Genomic DNA, 10,369 nt, shown 5'->3' with positions numbered 1-10,369 from the left:
CAATTCTAAGTGGTGCAACCGCCTCCTGATACAAAATGTCCAAGTAACTTTCCCCCTCCCTAATGTGTCGCAATGTCTGAGCTCGGCCTCCAGCTCAATTACTGAGCCGAAGCTCCTCAAGCTGCAGACACTTACTACAGATGTGCTGACCCTGGATAGCACTGTTAACCAGGAGCTCCCGCATGCTGCAACCGTGACACATCACCTGTCCTGCCATCTTTACATGTTTCAATTTATTACTTGATTATTTTATTCAATTATTTGTTTTCTTTTATGCACATTGTCTTTTTTAACACAAGTTCCTGTACTATAAACATTGCAAATAAAATAGACTTTAACCATTTATCAGATATTCATTAAACAGCAATTTATTTTCCTGCAGTCGACCAAGAACCGACTCCTGCAGTATGAAGATGTTAGAAAAAGCAAAGGAGCACCACTTTCCCTGTCTCATCTAACTCCCTCCATTCAAATGATTGGGGGATGTAGGTGGTGATGTATAAAAGAGAATGGTTGGAAGTGCCTTGGACTGCAATTGATAACAGGAAAGCTCACAGATTACATCAAGGCCAAAGGGCTGGCTGTAAGTATGGGTAGGAAAGTTAATAATGAGGGAGAGGTCGGGGGGTGGGGAAAGGACAAGAGATCAGTGAATTCAAAGAAATAAGAGTAATCTGAACCAAGATAAAACATTGTACTCAGCCTGTTCATCGGTGAGATATATTCAGCTCTTCTGATCCATGAATCCAAGTCAATGTCATTTTTATGATAGTGATCTGGTGAAGCATTGGCCTTAAAGATAGCAATTTGATACAAGACTTTGGTGCAAGTGGAAATCCCTGAAATTAGAAGTTTGCACCAATAAATCATTCTGCACATTAATCAAGTATTAATCCAACCAAGATATGCTGAAAAGAAAAAGAAACATTAGAAATGTTATTACAGCTAGTTTTTGGATATCAGGATAGGCTTGATGTATCATTAGTTTGTGGGCACTGCTTTCAGAGTGATCATTGGTCTGCATCAGAAGTGCTAAACGTTTTATCACACTGTCCCATGAAAACACCTTTCCTATCTGGGATTTCACTCTTTAAAGGGGTTTTAAACACTTATAACCTTGATTGCCTTGCACCGAAACTGATTGATGCTGCTTATGCAGACAAGACATGACTGTGCAGCTCATTGCTCTTTCCCAACTATCATTACAGCGCTTTCGCAAGGTGGAATGCTCATTAAGAGAAAGGAAATATTCCAAATCATGGAATTAATTTCTAAGTCGGTCTCACCCTTTCTCTCCCTCTTGCTCTCACACACCTGGCATAGTGTTCATTAAAGTGCAGATTTAAAATGGAAGTGTGATGCAGAGCAATGGACTGACTTTTACTCGCCGCCCCCCCCCCCCACAAGACTTGTTTTAAGTGAGGTGTGGGGGGAGGGGGGATGTGAAGTGCCTGACCCATTCTCCATAAACAGTCGGCAGCCATGCTATTCCCGCTATTTTTACAAAGGTCATTACCGGGCGTTTGAACTTGTTAACAAACAAATTGACCTTTATATTGCTCTTCCCAAGCCATAAAACGATTGGCTCTGGCAGGTGGGCAGGAATGGGTGGGCCGTATTTTTAACTAAACTGGCTAAAAGGCAGGAGGAAATTGGGTACCGCCTTCAGGGGAGGTGCCCAGTATGTATTAGGGGCATCTCCTCCCAAAGATATTAATCCCCTTTGTCACTTCCTGCTTGGTCAACCAAACCCATTCTCCACTCCCCTCCCTAGGCTCCCCAATCCCTCCCTGCCCAAAACCCAGGAATAACCTGGATCCGGAAACATGCTGCCTTCATCCCAGGGCCTACTTGTAGTCCCAGGAGAGTGGGTTCTGGTATATCTGAGATAGCTAGAGCAGCCAGCCAATCCGATCGGCCAGCAGCTATACAGGGTGAGTCACAGACAGAGGGGTGAATGTCTCACTCACACGTACTTAAGTCTGCCGCAATGTGTTTTGCTGTGGAGAGGCCTTGGTTAGCATCCGACAATTCTGCTAAGGGGGTGTGCGAGTGAGCAGTAGGCTCTCCCATAAAATTCAGCCTCATATTTTTGTCTTTCTCTGCTTCATCAATCGGAAAGTAAGCGGATGGAGAAATGTTTTGCCCATTGACTGCATCACCTCAGATTCAGTGCGCTGCGCACTGCTTCATATCCTAATCAAGGTCTCATCAGATTGGAAAATATTGAATATAACTCCTCTATTAAAGAAAGGAGGGAGACAAAAAGTAGTAAACTATCGGCCAGTTAGCCCAACTTCTGTCATAGGGAAAATGCTGAAACCTATCATTAAGGAGTCTACAGCAGGACACTTAGAAAATCTTGATACAATCAGGCAGAGTCAGCATGGTTTTGTGAAAGGAAATTCATATTTGACTAATTTATTGGAGTTAATTGCGAAAGTTACAAGCAACGTGGATAAAGGGGAACCTGTAGATGTGGTGTACTTGGATTTCCAAGGTGCATTTGAGAAGGTGCCACATCAAGTGTTACTGTGCAAAATCAGAGCTCGCAGTGCAGGAGGTAACATATTAGCATGGATAGAGGATTGATTAACTAACAGGAAGCAGAAAGTAGGAGAATATAGGTCATTTGCAGGTTGGTGAGATATGACGAGTGGAGCGCCACAGGGATCAGTGATAGAACCGCAACTATTTGCAATTTATAGCAATAATTTGGATACCCGGCCAGATGTGTGGTTGCTAAATTTGTTGATAACACAAATATAGGAAGGAGAGTAATCTGTGAAGAAGACGTACAGAGTGTGCAAAGGGATATAGAAAGGTGTTTAGTGACTGAGGGAAAATAATTGGCAGATGGAACATAAGATTGGAAAATGTGAACTTGTCCACTTTAGCAGGAAGAACAGAAAAGCAGTGTAGAGTTTAAATGGAGAATGCAAGCAGAACTCTGAGGTACAAAGAGAACGGAGTGTCCTGGTACATGAATCACAAAAGGTTAGTACACAGGTACAGCAAGTCATTAGGAAGGCAAGTGGAATGTTGTTTATTGCAAGGGGAATGGAATGTAAAAGTTGCGAAGATTTGCTACAGCTGTACAGGGCTTTAGGGAGACCACATCTGGATTACTCTGTACAGCTTTGGTCTCCTTCCTTGAGAAAGGGAAAATTGCATTAGAAGTAGTTCAGAGAAGGTTCTCTCGGCTGATCCCTGGGATGAAGGGGTTAACTTAGTAGGAAAGCTTTTGAACAGATTAGGCTTGAACAGTTTAGAAGAATGAAAGGTGATCTTATTGAAACATATAACACCTTGTGGGGACTTGACAGGGTAGATGCTGAAAGGATATTCCCGCTTGTGGGAGCGTCTAGAATGAGGGCACCCAGTTTAAAAATAAGGGACATTCCATTTAAGAAGGGGATGAGGAGAATTCTTTTCTCTCAGAGGCTCTTAGTCCCTGGAATTCTTTTTCCCGGAGAACAGTGGAGGTTGGGTCATTGAACATTTTCAAGGCAAAGTTAGATGGATAATTGATAGGCAAGGAAGTCAAATGTTAAGGGGGGCAGAGGGGAATGTAGAGTTGAGGCTGCAAACAGATCTACCATGATCTTATCAAATGTCAGAGCAGGCTTGAGGTTCCAACTGGTTTACACCTGCTTCTAAATCACTTGATTGCTATATTGTTCCTCCATGAAATACAATGCATCAGTTACCAGTATTGCCAATTAGCTGGTGTTTGCCGAAAGAATGGTGATGCTAACAGCAGTCACCATTATACTGAGATAACTACAGCTTCAAATTCCTAGATGTGCATATCATCAACAATCTGTCCTGGTCCACCCACATTGACGCTACAACCAAGGAAGCACAACAGTGCCTAGACTTTCTCAGGGAACTAAGGAAATTTGGTATGTCCACATTGACTCTTACCAACGTTTACAGATGCACCATAGAAAGCATCCTATCTGGCTGCATCACAGCCTGGTATGGCAACTGCTCAGCACAAGACCATAAGAAACTATAAAGAGTCATGAACACAGCCCAGTCCATCACGCGAACCTGCCTCCCATCCATTTACTCTGTCTACACCTCCTGCTGCCTTGGGAAAGCGGGCAGTATAATCAAAGACGCCTCCCACCCGGCTTATTCACTCTTCTAACTTCTTCCATCGAGCAGGAGATATAAAAGTCTGAGAACGCGCACTAACAGATTCAAAAACAGCTTCTTCCCAGCTGTTACCAGACTTCTGAATGACCCTCTTATGGATGGATCTGATCTCTTCACACATCTTCTCCAGTGAGTAGTACTACACTCCTGTATGCTTTACCCGATGCCAGTGTCTATGTATTTACATTGTGTATTTATGTTTGCCCTATGTATTTTCATGTATGGAATTATCTGTCTAGCCATACGCAGACCAATACTTTTCACTGTACCTCGGTACACGTGACAATAAACAAATCCAATCTAATCCAAAATGAAACAGCGACCTCTTAATGCACCCACATGCACAGTTAAATTGAGACGTTGCTGTCACAGATATCTCGGCCCTCCACAGGGTGTGTTTGTCCAGTCCTTGTCAATAGACTCAAAATTGAAAAGAATGTGGAGGCATAGACTTACATCTGATTGGTTGAAGACCTTTGCTGTTATTCCTCACAGATAACCTGTAGAATCCAACCATGCTGTATCAGACACCAAATTCGATTAAGTTTCTGCCATAAAGTCTGAAAATTCTTTGCAGCCAGCTGTCAGTGAGATGAACGTTGAGAAACATTCCTTCACTGCTAACCACAAAATCCAGGCCAGGATATTTGATGGGTGTCGCAGTGTTATTCAGCAGTGAGTTCTTCCAACCTACCCCATAACTGTTAGAAAGACCATTAAATCATGTTCTCATTAAAAGGAAAGTGGAATGGGAATATTTTCTGATCAAACTTCTCACTCAGAATATATCTGGGGGCAAAAACATACCAGAGCAATAAGCAGCCGGTAACATTTGCCCCAAAATGAGGCAACTCTAAAGACCAGAATGAAGTGTGAGCACACATGGAAATGAATAAGGTTCATCTGAGGCTCGAGTAATCCTGCAACTGTTCTGATAAGAGGATGATTGGAGATCCAATTGGTGGATCTCTGGGGCACTGACAATATCGATGTCGACATAATGGTCTAAGTAGGTATATTGAAGAACCAATTAGAAAATAATTGCTGAGAAAATGTTTTTTGTAGATTGCCAAACGCTTATAAATCCTGGGTTCCTGCCAATGGGGAACTTATTATAGTCAGAACAGCTTCTGGTATTGCCTAAGGCACTTCATTATTTTGAAATACTTTTGACACTTTGAAATGCACAAGACAGATTGAAATCTCTAACTGTCTTGAGTGACTTAAGTCAGACAAACACGAAGGGGGAGAAAGTGCTTTGAGCCCAAATGTGGCTCCCCGCACTTTCATATTCTCTGCCTTTTCTTTCTGTGAATTTACTAAACTTGCATTTGCCTTTGTTTAACTTCTTATTTAAGTAGAATCCCTATATTGTAGAAGGAGGCCATTTGGCTCATCATGTGTACACCGACCATCTGAAACAGCACCCTAACCTGACACCCTCCCCCACCCGACCCTTGTAACCCAACCTAACTTTTGGACATATTGGCAATTTAGCATGACCAATCCACCTAACCCGTGTGGGAGGAAACTGGAGCACGCGGGGGAAACCCACGCAGACACGGGGAGAGCATACAAACTCCATACAGACATTTACCAGAGGCTGGAATTGAACCCGGGTCCCTGGCACTGTGAGGCAGCAGTGCTAACCACTGTGAGCCGTTCTTCTTAGAATTATTCTTCGAATTATTTTACAAGATGACAGGATGCAGTGTAAATAGTAAGCATCCTATCCTGTGAACTAACAGGTATCAGACGGTGTACGAGTGTAGATGACTTTCCAGTGTGTTTTATTCTTTTCAGACACCTAACCCACAGTGCACAGTGTGTTTGGTTTACTTTGTAAAAGAGTGTATGTTTATCTCAGGATTAATTCAGTGTGTTAGACTATCTTGCTACCAGCTTGTACTTTTAATGAGAGTTTGACATATGGCTGTATCATGGAGAAGGGAAATTATGTAGGTGTGGCATCGTTGTGCTTAGCCCTTGGTAATAAAAGCATTGTCCCACAGTCACAAGATATTTATTACTTGTTTGGTCATATTGAGTTATGTTATTTAGAAATATTATTCTTGCTGATTTTGTGCACTGAGTTTGTGATTCCTTCACACAATTTCACTTTCGAAAATTTCACTTGTGAAAGTAACAGAAACGTCACCTAGCTGTCTTATTAAAGAATTAAATTATTAAATGAACAGTATACAAAAAAAAATCAAATAGTTACACATTCACAACAAAATTCCAGAATAAAAGAATATCTGACCTCAAAATCTAAATTGAGCCATGAGAGAATTAGAAACTGAACCAATTACTAAAGTCTGTAGGTATTTGAAAATTGCATTTTAGGCTCTGTTTCAAGCTTCATCCAACGACAGTACATCCACCATCATTCTAACAGGAAATATCTTATATTATCACTTGGTTCTAGCCAGCTGTCAGAGTCAATGCATAATAACTGAATTTCAGCTATTAAATCAAAACTTAGAAGAAAGTATCTCACTTTTCTCACTATGCTATCTTTAATGTTATTTTATTTCATTCTCTCAATATATTGATGAAGTTCTTGAGCAAGATATAGCCCTATACTGGTCAGGTAGTCCACTGTATTATCTACAATTGATTGTAATTATGTAATTGGAATCATATACAGATATTATTTTGAATATCTTGAACAGTACGGAGAACGGGAACACACTCCTGCTTTGAACAAACATATTTGGTTACCGGACCCTTCTACAATTAGATGAGTAATCACAGACATCAATCTAAATTATTGTCATGATAGGGAGATATTAGGAACTTGGGTCCAGAAATGGAAGTGGCAGATAATTTAGGGGTTAAACAGACTGATGGAAAAGACTGCTAGCAGCAGAGTCAGAGGATACACCCACAGCCTGAGTTACCTTGTCCCATTCAGACTTAACCTCGTTAGTGGGAATACACAGGATGCCCCGGTTCAGCTGGGATGATCCACTCAAGATCCATTGTCATTCGGGACGACCATCCATCACAGAGTCCGAGGACCTACTGTCCATCAATGGAAGGTTAGTTGCATATGAATGCATAACTCCGTTCTTTTGTAGAAACGGGAGTGGGAATTCAGACAGCCAAGAAAGCAAGGGTGGAGAGAGAAAGAGAGAAAGCTAGAAAGAGTGACAAAGAGAGAGAGAGAGAGAGGGAACACTGTTTTGTTCAGTTACAAGCAGAAGGCTGTGGAAATTGACCAGCGAGGTCATGAAAGTTGCCACCAAGGCAGACCTTTGGAAAAGGGTTCTGAATAAATCTCCCTAACAGAAGAAAAATGTATTCGTAAATGCAAGTATTACCTTGGCCTGTATTTGTAAGCGACATGTGGAGGCATGGTTATTTAAAGTGATGTTTAATGGCAACTAGTGTATTAAGGTTAAGGAACTGCATGCAATCTGTTAGTTTTAGAGCTGAAGTAAAAGTTTAACTATTGTTTTCATTCCTTTTGTTTTAATAAAGTTTGTTTAGAAAATAACAAAGCCGTATATCTTATATTACCACTCTTGGAATGAATTGATCTTTCCACACTGCATTAAAACTTTAAAAAAGTTATGGCATCTGGTCCAGACTCTGTTGAGAGCTGACCAGGTGTCCATAACATTATAAAATCACATAATACTCATTCAATGAGAGTTCTGAATGATAGGAGTATTTTCATAATGCTGTTAATAAACTAGTATGTACTTCGCCATCAGTGAGGTGTGTACATGTTTCTTCCTGCAGTTTGTCTATCCTTGAATACTACTTTCTAGGTGAGACAGCCAGTCCACTCTGTGCTGCACATGTCAAGCCGTACTCTGCACCCACCTTACATTTTGCTTTATTTTGTGGACCCCCTGGAAAGTAGACCCCAGTTTGAAACCATTGGGATAAAGTATATCAATCTGCCCCAAACCACAGAAATATACATCATATTGCACCTATTCACCTGCTCTTAATGTATGCCAATTGGAATATGGGCTATGCTTCTTAGATAGACCTGGGGAGACAAAATTCATGCTAATACTTGAGACTGAGTTCAAGGCTCGAAGACTCAAAGGTCACAGAAACCAGAAACTAACTGTACCACCCAATTTTCCTTTCATCCGCAGAAACATTCAAATCCTGAAGAAATGTCAATGTACAAACAAGTTAGAAAATACCATCCAATGAATAGTTTTAGTCACACCCTTGCAGTAAATACTAACCTGTTAATTATTTATCTAGCTTCCAGACTCTTGCCAGTGTAAACATGCTTACCTCCAAAGCCACTCCTAAATTGTCCTTTGGCTGTAAGTCAGCAGGTTTTGACATAACTTTGAGTTTCTTTTCCTAATCTTAACCCTTCAGGGTAATACTTCAGCACCAATAATAAAATAAAACTGAATTTTAATGACGTTTTAACATTTTATTCAAAAATACCAGGAATTAAGAAAAAATTATTTGGTTCAGTACAGTTCTCCAATTTTACTTCAATAACATTTCAACTTTAGGATTTAACATTGTCTTTAAAATACACAACAGACTTTACACATTGACAACTGTAAAGTTATTTTAATATTTAAAGAGTTGAGTGTTTACTCCTAATCTGAAGTCTTCCATATGAAGGGATGAATAGCAAATATAAATATGTAGATGTTTATACAATTGACAGTGGACAACCCTTGATTACCTTGAACAGGAAGAGACTTGCAATACTGATTCAATTCATAGCATACGTCAAAGAACATAGTGTGCTAGAAAAAGGACCTACTTGTCGGTGTGCTCTAATAAACACACATTACAATGTAAACACGTAAAGAAAAAGAGAGTCTCCCTGTCTCAAACACTTGAAAATATAATTCGAGCTAACTTTACATAATTTCCTCTTTCAATCAATCTCTTGTATAGATAATTGATTAGGTTTGGGGGGGAGTCACTGGTCCTGGAAATGCAATGGATCTGAAATAATACTTGCAAACATTCGTGGAAATGCAAGCAGTTAATCTCAATAATTCCTCAAAGCTACAAACACATAGCAGACAGAGAAATTAAGCATAAAATGCTTTCAGACCTAATACGTAACAATTAATTATCTTTTAAAGCTGTTTAAAATACTTTTTTTTTGTTGTTGTACAAAATTGAACCGCTACTAGCTTGTTCCATCCATGATCAAAGTCCATCCATTTTTGTTTGGTTAGCCATTTCTCAACTCTGATAAACAGTCCCATTAAGTGAAAAGAAGCATTTCACATTACTAAAACCGACTTTTGTTAAGGGGAAAACAGTGATAAAACCCGAACCGTCTTGTAACCAACTAGGCACTCAATGCACAACAGAATAATATTTAACAACTGCTTAAAAGCCTATTTCTTTTCAGTAAGCCAACTCCATCATCTCCCTTCTCAACATATCCTTTATCCCCTTCTCTTTCTGGAAGTGAAGTCAATGATAGCCTTAACTTATCAGATCTAATGCCTGTTTTACATCCTGCCCCATTTTACTTTGTTCATTTCAGATAAGGGTGTAAAAGAGAGGGGCAGATCCAATTCTGTCCGTTTCCCAAGTGGTTAAGATTACCCTTCTAAAAGTGCAGCACATGTGGTTCAGTTTGTGTAACTTCTCTTCCCCAGACTACTAACAGTAATGTCGGGTATTATAGCTAATTGTTTTTTGAACTTCTAGGCCAGCATTCATGGTCTTTGTGATTCACTTTTTCCACCGCAGCGCACTCCCGCCAGTGGGTTTCCCAGCAGCATAGAGCGGCTTCAATGGGAAATTCCATTGACAAGCAGCAGGGGTATAGAATCCTACCGCCAGCTAAGGTGCGCCACCGAGAAACACGCGGTTAGGGGACTGGAGAATCCAGCCCATAATCTCACTTCACCATATGCTTGGCAAACATTTCTATGAATAAACTTCACTGAGCAATACTACCACATTTTTGTAAAAAGAGGACTTTAATGAGTTTTGTTCACAAAAGTGTCTATTTTTTAAAATTTAAATTTCAGCAAGGCAACTGCTGGTGAAAGTGGAGATCAATTAGGTTGGAATTGAGTTGGATTTGGAATTCTGACATTGGCATACTATATAATATAGCAGTGTAACTTTGATTTATTCAAGTTTTTCTTCTTTGAAATGGAGACAGCACACATCAAAATGTCAGGACAAAGAACTAATTTTTAAATAATTGTACATCCTCCCTTTTACCTGAAAGTCT

This window comes from Scyliorhinus torazame, chromosome 18 (assembly GCF_047496885.1).
Source record: "Scyliorhinus torazame isolate Kashiwa2021f chromosome 18, sScyTor2.1, whole genome shotgun sequence".
NCBI classification, from domain to species: Eukaryota; Metazoa; Chordata; class Chondrichthyes; order Carcharhiniformes; family Scyliorhinidae; genus Scyliorhinus; species Scyliorhinus torazame.
This window is presented reverse-complemented; position numbering follows the sequence as displayed.